This window comes from Peromyscus californicus, unplaced genomic scaffold (assembly GCF_007827085.1).
Source record: "Peromyscus californicus insignis strain IS unplaced genomic scaffold, ASM782708v3 Scaffold_16__1_contigs__length_79575227, whole genome shotgun sequence".
Taxonomy (NCBI): domain Eukaryota; kingdom Metazoa; phylum Chordata; class Mammalia; order Rodentia; family Cricetidae; genus Peromyscus; species Peromyscus californicus.
In genome coordinates, this window is record NW_026294458.1 from 6,787,508 (window position 1) to 6,801,857 (window position 14,350).

General features: G+C 47.7%; 1 protein-coding gene and 1 long non-coding RNA gene across 2 annotated transcripts in view; one reads left to right on the forward strand and one right to left on the reverse strand.

Moving 5' to 3' along the window:
- Dgkg (diacylglycerol kinase gamma) overlaps window positions 1-14,350 on the forward strand; it is a 226,611-nt gene that overhangs the window by 181,161 nt on the left and 31,100 nt on the right. The window lies entirely within an intron of this gene.
- Window positions 319-14,196, reverse strand: LOC128111815 (uncharacterized). The gene is made up of 3 exons (XR_008218757.1): window positions 14,068-14,196; window positions 12,172-12,384; window positions 319-8,797 (listed from the first exon to the last, which is right to left on the reverse strand). It is a non-coding gene; the product is annotated as an uncharacterized LOC128111815 (long non-coding RNA).

The following is a 14,350-nucleotide window of genomic DNA, read 5'->3' on the forward strand; positions in this document are numbered from 1 at the left end:
TGTGCCCTCCTGGCATAGCAACAGAGCAGGGCCAGAGAGGAAGAAAACAGTTTCTGCCCATGGGATGCTCTTCAGCAGGTTGTGTGTGCGCGGCTTCAATGCCACATTCCTTGAGCCCACACAATTCACCAGCACTCCATCATCCCTGTCACAGATGGCAGCTCCTTTCCAGGCTAGCTAGCTAGCCCACCAGAGCTAGCTGCAAAGAATGTGGAGCACACAGCTGGGAGATCAAGGCTGGCCACAGAGGGACATTAGGACAAGAAACTTAAATGCAGCCTGCGGTAGCCTGCCAGAGTAAATTCCAAATTTCAGATCTCTGAACCAGAAGGGATTTTATTTTAACTTACACACTCAACAAAAGAGTGAATCCTAGCATATTCTAGTAAGTGAGGCTTTGACCTCCTCCTGATTACTGGAAGGGTAGGGAGCCCTCAAGAAGCCCGTTCATGTCTAGATAGCATGGACATTCAGAACATGCTCCCTGATACTGCACAAGAGTTGTGTGTCCTGTTCCCTGCGATTGATTCCCTAGTTGGCATTTGGCACATTGCTTGGAATAAAAGAAATACACAGTATCTGTGGATGCATGAATGAAGTCCTCGTTGCAGGCATATTATTATCCTCCTCACTCTTCTGTGTGACTGTCTTTCATAAGGCTAATGATGTATCTTTTACATAGTATCACATTAATTCACAACGAGCTGTACAGTCCCAGTTCCTATATACCTCCATTTATCGATCCATAATTCTACTTTTTTTAAAGACTTGTTTTTTTGTTTTTGTTTTTAATTTTATGTGTATGAGGTTTTGCCTGCATGTATGTCTGTGTACAGACATATGTGTACAGTATTCCTGGAGGCCGGAAGAGGGTATCAGTCCCTTGGAACTGAAATTGCAGACAGTTGTGAATTGCTCGGTGAGTGCTGGGAACCCAGCCCAGGTCCTCTGTGACAGCGTCAAGTGCTCTTAACCCCAGAACCATCTCCCCACCGACTGCTCTTGTTAGAACAGACGCTCCACGTTGTCTCAGAGGTACCAGCACAGCACGAGCAGATCTCGCGCACAAGCTCTTTACATTGCTCTGGCTTCTGGGTCTTGCCACTTGCATCTCATACAAGAAACCTGGCAGTTGAGAGAAGACAAGCACTAAAGAGAAGTTTGGAAGAGAAAGACCTTCCTTAGTTTCACGTCAGTGTTTCCTCGTGTGCGTAATGAGCATATAAATACTGACATGGCAGAGTTAAATGGATTAGATATAAAATATTTGATGCGCCTGGTTCATAAAGTTGCTAAAAATGATGTGCATTATTATATGTGGATGTTATTATCTTACTGCCCACGACAGATATCAGCTCCTAAAATCATATCAAATAGCCTCTCTGAACACAGGGCAAGCTATTGCCTGTAAGATTTACCTACACACCAGACCCATTTTTGTGTGCAGACAGGTAGACTGTCTTCCAAGACCACTCTCTCCACTCAATATAGCATGGTTTCTTCCCTCACAGTACGTAGCAGACATTAACTCTGAAAGCACTCACTCTTGTTCTTCTCTAGAGAAAGCAAATACAGTGATTTCCCTGGCTACTTTTCTTACATGCAGAGTGAATTCTCTAATTCAGCCATAGGCCCTGCGATAGAAGGGTATGAGCTTCCTTCTGGGTCTTTTTGTCTCTGCCCATCAGTTATCAAAGCCGGCCTGCCTGCTGGTGCCTCTCTTCCCGACTCTTTCTGTTGATGCTGTTGTAGCTTGTGATTGGCTATAGTCAGAGCGTTCCTACCTTAGAACACAATTGCTTGCTCTTTGGTTTTGTTTTTTCTGGAGGCCTTGCTGGTGAGCGGTTAGCAGCACCTGTCTCCAACACTGACTGAGAAAGCACCTGGGGAACTGGGTCATGTCCTATTTCCACTCCATCCTTAGCTCTAGCATAGATGCTTGATGAATGAGTGAGTGCTTCTGTCTTCTCTGCCTCAGCAGCCAGCCTCCCATGCCTCTTCCTGTTGGGGGGGGGGGTGTGGAGGGTGGTACTTTAGCTATGAACAGAGGAATACTTCCTGCAGACTAGGATTAACATTCACATCTCTCCCTGTCCTGGGCATTGAGTCCACTTTATTTAGCCATCACTGTATTCATCTAAGGAGGTTGGGCAGATCCATCTAGGAAGATTCTGTCAGTGGTCTCCATGGAACAGCTTGTTTTCCCTTTTAGGAAACAAGGATTTCTCCACAAATTCTCGGCTTTCGATTCACAGGTAGTTATATTGAACACCCGATATGGGTTAGATAGTCCTGGGTCTGTGGAAGACACAGAGCCGTGTGGGACACTGTTCTTCCCTTCTGTTGAGCTTCGTGTCCCTTGGGGAAATCAAAGCAATGAAAGGCAGAGAACTACTTACCTGCTAGACACTTGGAAGAGTTGTGAGGAGCCACTGCGTCTCAGGCAGGTTGGGATGTATCAGACATAAACGGGGCGGTAAACAGACCCCCAACTCTTTGTCTTTGGCCACACAGAACAATGTAGTCTCTACAACAGGCAGTTACCGGGACCCAGCTAACTATCAACCTCAGCTATTATCTTCTTGCCAAACCAAAGAGGGCAGACCAGTTAGGGGCCGGTCTTCCCAGAACCCTGAAATGCCCTCTCGGCGGCCAAGCCAAATCCGCAAGGACCCCTGCCCTCCTGCCGCCACTGGCTGTCTTCTCCCGGGCTCCACAAGACCTTGGGACTACACAGGGTGATCTACCGGAGCTCGCTCGCTCTGCTTGACTCTTGTTGGTATCCTGTTCCCTCAAAAGAGAGGCAGAGGAGGGGAGGGGTGCCCAGGCTTATGTCAGTTCCCCACCCCCTGCCCTTCAGGCTTGGTCTGAAGCGGTGAGGAACCCAGTCAAAGGTCAGGATGCGGTCCACCTCGACCTCAGCCCTCTCCTTCTGCGCTGTAACTGAAAGACCTTTTCTATAGATACGGCCCAGTGTTTCTCCCTCAGCAGGAGCTCCCTCCTGGATTTGGTCACTCGCTGGGAAGAGGCTCAGTATCCTCCTCAGACCCTGCCTCCAAAAAGGATTAACCCCACCCCCCAAACAAACAAACCAACCTGAGATCTCTCAACTAAAAGCAGTCACACCTTCAGACAAACTGGTAATTAGAGAAAAGGGGACTGTTGAGAAAGTTAAGGAATTATGATTGCCATTGAAGAGTGTTGATGACGGAAGTAATTTTAAAGATACACAGTATTTACGGACGGAAAGAGAAAATCCGGGTCTGCTGTAGAACAAACAATTCGACATGCATGCCAGATATAACCTCTGTGCTGGGTGTTATTTTCTCTCTATTTTCCTGCACCTTTAGAAATACCCATAATAAAAAGATTAAAACGAAGTGAAGGGGGGACATATCAGAATAATGCAGCGGCAGAGTACCCTGGAAACCCGGGGAGCCGGAAGATGAGAGCCGGGAGGAGCCCCCAGAGCTCTTCAGGGCTGAGCTCCACCTCCTAACTCCCCAAGCAGACCCAGCCCAGTGGTGGGTGGAGCTTCGAGAGAAAAACAATCTGCTACCAAACTAGAGAAAAACTTGCCTGCGGGTGGTGTGGAGAATCCAGGTTAGGGATAACGCAGCCTAAAAACTGAAAGAGGTCGCCAAATAAATAGATTCTCTGTCCCCGAGGACCTGCAGGAAAGGGTTGACGGGGCTTGAATGCAGGAGGCCTCCCCTCTACCTTTTCAGGTTACCGAGGGGGCCCTGCTGCAGGGTGCATGATGCTCTGCCTCCCTCCCCTCTGATGCTGTCAACCCCCTCAGCGAAGACGAGAGCTGGGAGAGTCTAGGTTCAGCCCAGAATTGCAGAGACCCAAAGCGGGGTGGAGGGAGAACACCACTAATCCTGAGCTCTTTAGTAATTTGCTCAGCAAGGCCTGTGGCCTCCTAACCTAGTCACAACGACCTTCTCCCCAGAACCATCCCGCTCTGAGGAAGTCAGAACTGTGGGGCCTGGGGTCACAGGGCAGGAGCTGAGCAGGCCTCGGTGGCCCCTGCAGTACCTGCCCCTGCGCCGATTCTGAGCAGCATGACTAGCTGTAAATGCTGGGGCGGTGCAGCCCCAACCAGGGCTCAGGAGCCGAGCCTGAGAACCCCAGCCTAGTTCAGGGCGTCAGGAAAGGGCCTCTAGGCTCTCCCTGCAGTCACGGGGGTGGGGGTGGGGGGGTGGGGGTGACGTCATGGAGCACGGAGGATTTAGCTGGGGAACAGGCCATGTCCTGTGTTCCAGTTAGGCCCTCAAGTGCTCCACTCCCGGCTCCACTTTCTTAGACTCAGTACAGCAAGCCTTGCATCTTCGCGGAGTTCTGAAGGAAGTAGAGACTGGGGCTAGGAGGCAGGTGTGCAGAGGAGCGGCGGCGGCGGCGGCATTAAACTGCTCCAGCCAATGGCAGGGAGCAGGGGGAGGTCAAATCATGCAGGAGTTAGGGGTTGCCTCTGCCCCCACCAAAACTCCATCATTCCCCACCTTCATTTTCTAGTTGACTGCTTAAAGCTCAGAGAGATTAAGAACCAAGCCAGAATCACACAGCAGTCTTACAAGAGAGCCAGGATTTAAATCCCTCTGTCTCAGAGCCCAAGGGTGGGTAGAGACCTCAGTGTCAAACACCTCAGAATCCTCCCATGTCTCCTGTTTGCCCCACTTTACACCGGATAGAGAATGTAAGAGGACAGTCTACCAAGAACAGAGGAGGACTGCTCTTCTAGGGAGGCAGCAACGGTGAACACTCCTAGCAGGATATGGCTGCAGACAGACAGACAGACAGACAGAGGACACTTAAGGCTGCTGGCAAGGAAGAAAGGTGCCTATTTGTCAAGGAGAGTGCTGGTGGTCTAGTTCTTTGGTTTTGTGGGTTGTTTTTAAACAAATCTGGCCTAGAGACGGGATTTCATAACACTAATGTCTAAGCCCTTATAAGATAGAACGGCAGTGGGAGATCCAATTATTCAAACAACAGCTGCAAGCTGAATTTTGCTGTAAATCAGCATCAGCTTCACCACCTCATCTCTAGGGTGGAACCTGGCATCCAGCGCCGGCATTGGCAACCTCCGGCTACATCTGTGCAATGACCTTGAGCCAGCGCCTCCACCACCCGCTGGGGCAGCAGTGGTATCTCCCTCACCGCTAGGATCCTAAGAGACAGGGTAGGTGAAGGCCAGCCTGGTGCCCGAGGAAGTCTGGCCAAGGGTCGCTGTGACTATTACTACTTCTCAGAAGGGAAGAGATATTTCAATCAACGATGAATAAATGGAAGTGCTATGGAAGTTACTCCAACCAGGAAGGGAAGTAGCTATTGGATCTAGGAAGAGATGCAGGAAAGGGGACAGTTCCAGGCACAGAGTTGAGGAAAGCCCATTCTGAAGTGCAGACAAGTTTTGGCACAGTGGGCCAGAGCCTAAATTCCTAATTAGCAATAGCCTAGGAAGGGTGAACCAATAAGAACACTTTCCAAGATAAACTCGCAACAGATCATTAAACACATTGAGAAGGGAAAGGGGCTCTTGTTTCCAAGTCATGGTGACAGCAGCAGAGAGGCCAGGATGCGCATGCGCTAAGGGGGTTGTACACAGAGACAAAGGCACTGTGTAGCCACGCCCAGGAGGAACTGTGCAAAGAACACCTCCGACCTACAAGCCTGGCTCTGGGAAGCTGCAGCTGAGAACATGATGTGATGTGAAAAAGCAAAACAGCAGAGCCAGGCGAATATCTGTGAGTTCGAGGCCAGCCTGGTCTACAGAGTGAGATCCAGGAAAGGCGCAAAGCTACACAGAGAAACCCTGTCTCGAAAAACCAAAAAAAAAAAAAAAAAAAAAAACAACAAACAGGAACAGAATGAAATGTAGGAAGTATAGTTCAGTAGGACTCTGCCATTCTGGACATTTTCTTCTTTTCCGTACTGCTAGTGGCTTTCTGCTGGTTAGTGTTTATAAACTTGACTTAAACTCGAGGTACCTGGGAAGGAGAACCCACAATAGAGAAATTGCCTCCATCAGATTGGCCTGTGGGCTGCTCTGTGGGGTATTGTCTAGACTGATGGTTGATGTAGGAGGACCTAGCACTTTGTGGGTGGTACCACCCATAAGCAGATGGTCTGAACTGTATAAGAAGGCAGGCTGAGCAAGCCTTGGGGAGCAAGCCAGTAAGCAGCAACCCTCCCTTGCCTCTGATTCAGTTCCTACTTCCAGGTTCCTAACTTGAGTTCCTGCTTCCGAATTCTCACAGTGATGGACTGTGATCTGGGATATGTAAGCCAAGTAAATTCTTGCCTCCTGGGCTTAGTTTTGGTCAGTGTTTATCACAGCAACAGAGTATCGAACTCGATCAGGTCCTAAATTAAATATGGGGAAACATGCTAACGTCCCACCATGTCTAAGGTACGGCAATGGAGAACTTAATGGCCTTTGAAAATTCACACACATTTGAGTCCAAGTTGTTGGAAATTCTCTAGATATCATTCAGAAGTCACTCTGATCCATGTAGAAAACAGGAGATTCTGTCCCATGAAAGGCAAAGACAAATGCCACACCACTTTCCCAAAGACAGAAGGGTATACAGTGAAAACTACATATTGAGGCACTTCTCTCTAGTCCCTGGAAACTAGAGCCAGTGATTGACACCCATGCACAAATAATAAAGCTGACTAAAGATAGATTCTTTTATTACTTTTCTGATAGAAGTTGTCAGGAAATCATTTAGAAAATTCAATGTGAACTTAGCGTAGTGTCTTCTGTTTTGACAAAAACAAAAACAAACAACCCCCCCCTCAAAAAAACCACAAAATCCACAGAATTGAGGTCTGCAGACCTGGATTTCCATCCTGCTCCAAGGTGAGGGCATGTTCTCTTAGGTCCATCTCATCTAAAGCTCTGTGACGCTACCTTAAACTGCAAGTGGGCCGGTAGGAGCAGGGTCCTGAAGATCCTGCATCAGTACAGCACCTCCATGCTAAGGTTACCACTATACCATGTCTGACCGAGGGGAGACTTGATCCCTGGGTTTGCCGTTATATAACTTAATCCCCAAATGATGGGAGAGCTGTAACGAAGGTCACAGAATGATGGTCTGGTTAGACTGGAGGTTGGACCGAGAACCAGAGGAAATAACTTAACATAGACACAAAGTCCTGTGTCTGCGCTGTATTTTTCACTCCTGCCTAAGTTCAAGAGAAAGAAACACATAGCAAGATGAGAATAGGGGTGACTGAGATCCCACGCCAGTGGAAGTGGTAGTGTCGTCATTTAGCTTCAAACAAAAGAGCTGATGAGGCTCGGACCACATCAAGGAGAAGAACAATGGTAGGTAACATGTTACACCCTTCCGGGTGCTTTGTTCATGTCTTGTTTTATGGGCATGATAATGTGATAGAATTCCAGCCCCAAGAAATGGTGGTGTGATTGCCACCTGTCCACGGAGTCCTGATAGTGCTATTGTTTTTGATGCCAGGGATAGTACCAATTAGCCAGGTAATAAACTGTGGTGTGTGCAGAATAGAACAGTCAAAATAAGAAAAGTCTGGAAAGGAGGTTCGAAGTACTGGCTACACTGAGCCCAGAGGTTGCCCAGCTAGATGAATGGGAGGAGGAGAAAATAGTTGAGTATTCCCTTGAAGTCTGAACATTGTGTGATGCCCTCAGTGTACCCCGCTTCCTCTGTCTCTCCATGCTCCAAGATTCATAAGGAAGGCAGCCACCATAGCTGAAGGGATGGTGTGGCAATAGTCAGTGAGTTTCTTGGGATTTGGGGGTTTTTAGTTTTTCTTTGAATGGGTTTTCTGTTGTTGTTGTTGGTGGTGGTTTTCTTGTTGTTGTTGTTTGTCTGTTTGTTTGTTTTGAGACAGGGTCTAGTGCATCCCACACTGGCCTTGAACTCACTATGTAACCGAGGATGTCCTTGAACTTCTGATCCCCCTGCCTCTGCCTCCTGAGTACCGTGCCTCCTGTGCCACGTGCCCAGCATATACACTGCTAGGGATGGTTCTGTGCACGCTAGGTTGGCATCCTGCTCCCTGAGCCCCAGCCCCACATACACCACGATAATGACTGACGATCCTCTCTCTAAATAATACTGGACTGGCTGAATGCAAGGAGGAGGAAGGCCATGCCACCTAACTCCAAGAGGGAGGATAGGACCAGTGGAGGAAGCCAGAAGAAAGAATCCATGCCCACTTAAGAGAACGTTGAGAGGATCCAAACTCCCCAGTGGAGAAGTGTGTCCCCAGTTACCAGAAAAGCTCACTGTATTCTTGTTCTATGGTTGGGACAAGTCAGAAGGTGACAGCATTGATTAGGAACTTCAAAGAACTGGGGGTGGTGGGTGAGTCACTGTGAAGGTAACGAGCGCCAACTCTCTTCCTCCTCTGGCGAAGATGCTGAACGTCGTTAGATTTCTGGGTATTTTAGGTCACTTTCTGTTGTTCCTGAACACCACAAACTGGGCGAATAGTAAGTAACGAAAGTTTAGTTCTTACCATTCAGGTTCAGGCGCTGCGTGTGACAGGGCCCTTGGCTCCCAGGGACTCTGCGGTCTGGAGGCAGCACGCACACTGTGGTTTCCTTCCCCTTCCAACAAGGCTAATAAGATCACGGGGCTCCATTCTCATCTAATCCTAATTAGGTCCCACCTCGGAATACCGTAACAATGGAATTAACCCACCATGAATTTGATGGAGGCGGCCAGAGCATAGGAGCAGACACCCCAGGTGGGAATAGATGCTACTGTATGTATGCCTTCAGCTGTCCGCCGTTCTTCAAAGAAGCAAGCTAAAAAAGAAAACAAAACAAAACAAAACACGGAGTTTATAGTTTGTCAAATTCCACAAATGTGGCGCTTTCCTGTGCATTCTTGGGTATAGGACAACTCTTTGGGTCCTGTTCATTCTTCTGTAAATGAAATAAATCACCAGTAATCCCAAGGAACAAGAATCAAAGCTAGTACTTTTTTTTTTTTTTTTTTTTTTTTTTTGCTGCGTTGGTAAGCATCACGCCAAAATAGGATTTACAGCTAAGTGAAGCACAGACTCAAGCCCTCCAACCTTTCAAACCCGTGGGGGATGGGGGTGGTAGAAACTAGATAAAGAAACTCAGCTACGTCAGCAAGCACATGTGCCAGAGCAACACTTACACAGCTCTGAGAGACAGGCAAATTGGAAGTTCTCCCAAACCTGAAAGTCTCGCACTTCTCAGCAGGCAGAGGGAGAGGATAAAATCAAGGGATAAAATGAAAATAGTCATTTGTTGAGAATCTCCCTAATATTGGTTTCTGGACCCAGTGACACAGCAGATCTTCACTGTGATTAGGAGTCATCCAAACTGAGGATATGAGTTTGGCCACTGCCTTGGTCTAAATTGCATCCATAAGCGTTACTAGTCCTTTGGAAGTTTTGTGCTGTCTTTCCTAGAGCCAACCAGGACTAGCCGGCTCCATCTCATGACAGTGGTCAAAGCCTTAAGTGCCAGATATTCAGCTTCTAACTGACAGTGTTGGGGTGGCTGAGAACCCGCCACACCCTTAAGATGCCCCACCATACACAGCCCCACCATGATCTGCTTTCTCTCTGTTTCGCAGTGTGACGGAGTTGAGGTGGACCTGAGCAATATCTTCCTGGAAGGCATTGCCATTCTTAACATTCCCAGCATGTACGGAGGCACCAATCTCTGGGGAGAAACCAAGAAGAACAGGGCTGTGATCCGGGAAAGCAGGAAGAGCGTCACAGACCCAAAGGAGCTGAAATGCTGTGTCCAAGGTAAGCAAGCACGGGGAGAATTGCTCTAGCCATTGCTCCAGTGACAGAGTGTGCTGGCAAGCCACACAGAACCTACAGCATGCTTGATGAGCCCCTCCCCCCACCCCCCAGCTGCCAAGGACCTGGTGCTCTGGGAACAGGCTGACTCATCATCCCTGGGGTTGGAAAGTTTACAATCTAATTGAGATGGCAAGATTCACAATAAAGGAACCCTAAGCGATAGTCAGTAGGCAAACCAGGGCTCCATGAGGTTAGGAGTCAAGTCCTGCTTCCGCCATGGGCCATGGGTACCAATGTCTTCCGTGTCTGCATCCAACAGTTCTCAACCTGCTCTCAACTCCCAGAGCAACATCAGACCCCATCCATCACTCCTTCCCCTTGGAAACCCTTTGTCCCCATGGCTTCTAGAACTCTACTTGCTCCCAGTTTTCTTGGTCACCCCACTGCTCACTACTCAGTCTCTTCTCTTTCTGGCCAGTTAGCTTTTTTTGTTTAAACCACCCACAATCCACCCACTTCTTATCACCTGCTTTCTGATCACCTGGATCTAAGCCACTATCTTCTTTCTTCGGAATTACTAAAAATCCTCCCCGCTGGATTCCTTCTTCTGCCCGTGCTATATATAACGTGTGCTCACCAAGTGCGGTGGTGTGTGCCTGTAACGCCAGCAGAAGCAGGCGTGTGAGGCCAGCCTAGGCTATTTACCTAGAACAACCTTCCCAAACAGTCTATCCTCACCACCACGTAAAGACAGACTCCTGAGGAAATGTCCGATCATGACACAGGCCAAATCCTGTCTCGACTCCAAGTAAAATGCCAACGGTCTTAGTGTGATCTGTCGCCTCAAGGGGTCTAGCCTTCAGCTAGCTCCCAGACCTCCTCTTCTGCATGGAGTCTTCCCCGTCACTCACTCTGCTTCTGCCACTTGTACAGGCGGTTTGCATGAACCGACTCGTCCTTTCCAGGAGAGCTGGAGAGTAGGTCTAAGAGGCCCTTGGCTTGTATGCTTTCTGAGATGTCCTTAAATGACCTTCATCCCAACCCTTATCAGTCAAGGACTCGGTCAAAGCACCTGGCTGCTGATTCCCCTAAGGATTATTTGGCTTTCATGGTATCTTAGTTGCCTGGAGAGTGGAGGGTGAGAAACTGGGGTGGGGACATAGTATGAGTACTAAGAGAGGATTGGTTTCTAGTCTAGGTATTGCTACCAACCCATTTTTAGGTGTGTGTGTATGGGGGGGGGGGGGGTACCTCAGTTTTCTTTGCTGTAAAACCAGCTTTTCAGGTAAAATCTCCTTAGCTAGGCAGATGGGGCTGAACAAGAAGCTTGACTCCTAAACCAGACTTGCTTTGTGAAAAGAATTCCTGGACTCGGAGCTACCTACCATTGAAGGGAGGGGGCTACCTACATTGAAACTCGGAGGGGCTATCTACCATTGAATGGAGGTTACCTACAATTGAAGGGGGGGCTACCTACCATTGAATGGAGAAGGCTACCTACCATTGAAGAGAGGGGGCTACCTATCATTGAAGGGAGGGGATTCCTACCATTGTAGGGAGGGGGCTACCTACCATTGAAGGGAGGAGCTACTTGCTTATTTCACATGGATCATCTGTAGTCTCAAGCAAGCTAATCAAGAAACATCCTCTTCATACCTCTGTCCTTTCAAAGAGGACTCAGGAATATTTCTCTCTTGCCCTCTTTATGCCCCCTTTATTTCACACAGTAAACTTTTCAATTTGTATGAATTATTAAACTGAGTAATTCATTCCTCTTTCCTCCCTTAGCAGGGGAAGTTGTGGGTGCTAACAGAGTAAGGGAAATACTGGAGGTTGCATAAAGTTCCCTGGCACCCCTCCCCCCATGCTCCCACTTCAACCCCACTCTCACCTCCCTAGCATCCAGCTCTACCAGAACAGAGAAGGAACTGGCAAAGAATTAACCCTCTCCCATATCCACCCTGGGGCTTGAGGAAGCTCTTCCTGAGATCTCATTCTGCCTTAGGACTCAATGTCAGCTTGCATTTTCTCCTTAAGCGTCTGATCTTACATCTTTCTGTTCTTTAAGCAAGAGTAAACTGTTGGTCGCTCTTAGCCCCAACCCCCCTTTCCCATCCCCAAAATGCACTTTCAGAGCTGAGAGATGAAGCACTTCCTGTTCTTCAGCGGGAGTGTGAGTGGATCAAAGGAGAGGCCCTGGCCTCCGGACTTCACATAGGCTCAACTCTGAGCCTTCCTCCAGAAAGAGCCATCATCCGGTAAAGTTGAGTTCCCAGTGGGAAAGCTAGAGATTTCCCTTCGCCCCTGGGCTCCCACACACACACTCTGCCTCTCACTAGTCCGTGGTCTTGTGGATGTCCTTGCACCTTCTTGGCTCGCCATTTTTCTTACCTGTAAAACAAGCAATCTGGAAATCATATTTTGAGACTTCCCACGTCTCCAAAAATTGGCAATCAAGGCTTGGTCTATGTGGCCTCCTTGAGCAGAATTGTATGTGTGTATTTTGTCTTCTGTGTGTTTGTCCCAGGATTTCTAAGGGGGCAGGGAGCTCTCTGCAGGCTCTTCATACATCGAGGTCCTTGACTCCTTGGCCTCTCTTTGGGACTGGAAGAGAGGGAGAAGTCAGGGCAGAGTGTAGAGAGAAGGGTCTCATCATAGGAAGTACAAGAAGAAAGAGTAACAGAATGCTTATGCCAAATCTCATAACCTCTCTCTCATGGGAAAAGACCCAAGTAAGAAGGTCGCTTGGGATTAACATAGTGAGTTAGCTCTATGAGGACGCAGTCTGCTGAGAAGGGTAACAAGGGCGCGGGGGAACCTGCAGGTGGATAACCTGGGTTTAAATTTTGGCTTTATATTTTTCAGTTTTATTAAAATTTGAAATTTATCCCACCTCCTCAGCTTCCTCATCCATAAATTGGGCATAATAATACCTAGTTCCCTAGCTTGTTAAGAAGATGGTGGGCATAAAAGTGCCTGGACGCAGTATGAGCTCAAACTTAAAGATAACCGCCCTCCATCCTTTTCTGAGCATGCAAGTCTTCAGCATGCGCCACCAATGAGAAAGAGCAAAGCTCCTGCAGAGTTCCACTAAGCCTTGTCTCAGCACAGAAAACTCACACAAGCGATTGTACCCACTGCCCCCACCCCCAGACTTCTTAGATCACAAGGACAGAGGCTAGGGATTATGAATCTCTGAAGTCCTACTAACTGTCCCCAAGTATAAAAAACTAAAAAACAAGGGGCTGGACAGATGGTTCAGCAAGTAAGAGTACATAATGATGCTCTTTCAAAGGACCCAAGTTCAATTCCCAGCACCCATATCGGGTGACTTATAACCGCCTGTACCTCCAGTTCCAGGGGACCTGACCCCTCTGACCTCTATAGACTCTAGCACTCAGCCACACCCAGATACACAGACACACACTTTAAAATAATAAGAAAAATAAAAGTTTAAAAAACAAAAAGCATTAGATAAATGAGAAACTCATGGCATCAGTTATCATTAGTATTTGTAACAAGAATGGTCAGAAATAATCTTTAATTTTTATATTTCATTGTAGCTTGCAAGTAATTTTATGTGAATGAATATAATCCTAACCAAAAACCTATGGAAAAGGTTATGTACCTAGCCAAATATCCCTACTTTACAGTTGGAAAAAAAAAAAAAAAAACTAGTCAGTTTATATCCAGAAGTAGCATTGGAACCAAGACTTGTGTCCATGATTCCAAACCAGCACTTAGAGGATGTGCCCATCTAGAAAATGTACTGAGGAGACTTCTGTGTATGTTGTACAAGCCAGGTTTTCACAGCATGGGTGACAGGTAGATGCAGTCCAATGAGAGGATTCAATCTACTTGGTGACACTCTGATCCTCTCCCTTAATGACTCACCCCTCTAGAACTCCCAACAGAGAAACCAGCTCTGAATTTCCTGGACACTGAGCTTTGCCTCAGCCTCCCTAGAAAACTGGTTGTAGGTTGCCCTGAATTATAGGCTGCATGTCCTCATCATCTCTTTCCCCTATCTGTCTTGGAAAACAAGGGACCTATGTTCCACAGTCACTTGGGATAGTGGGCCCTAAAAAAGGAGGCAGACTAAAGTCACATTAGATAGCCAGCTTTATTCAGAACATTCGACAGTTTATACCCTGAGGGTTATGAAAGGTCACCTGATTAAAGTTCTTGTGGACTCAAGCTGTATACGATCACAAAGACAAGCGGCACATGGCAAAAACATGTTTTTCCATAGAGGCACATGAATAGCAACAGCTGAAGTCAACTCACTCCTGTCTGCTGCACCTGGGGGGAGCACGAAAACACATTCCAAGAACAGCTCTGTGTTTTGAAGAAACTGAGGTCGCAAGACTCTTGTTTTCTTGGAGTTTTCTTACAAGCACTCAGAATTCTCACATGACTCCATTCTTGGACTGTGTTTTCAACAACCTTTGTGTCCTTTTCACAGCCTACTACCCCAAAGGGTGTAGAGTGTTCTACAGAAGTTGTTGCTGCAAGAGGAGAGAGGAAGGAATCTTGCCTTCAGTCAGCACAATGGGCAATAGACTCTGCA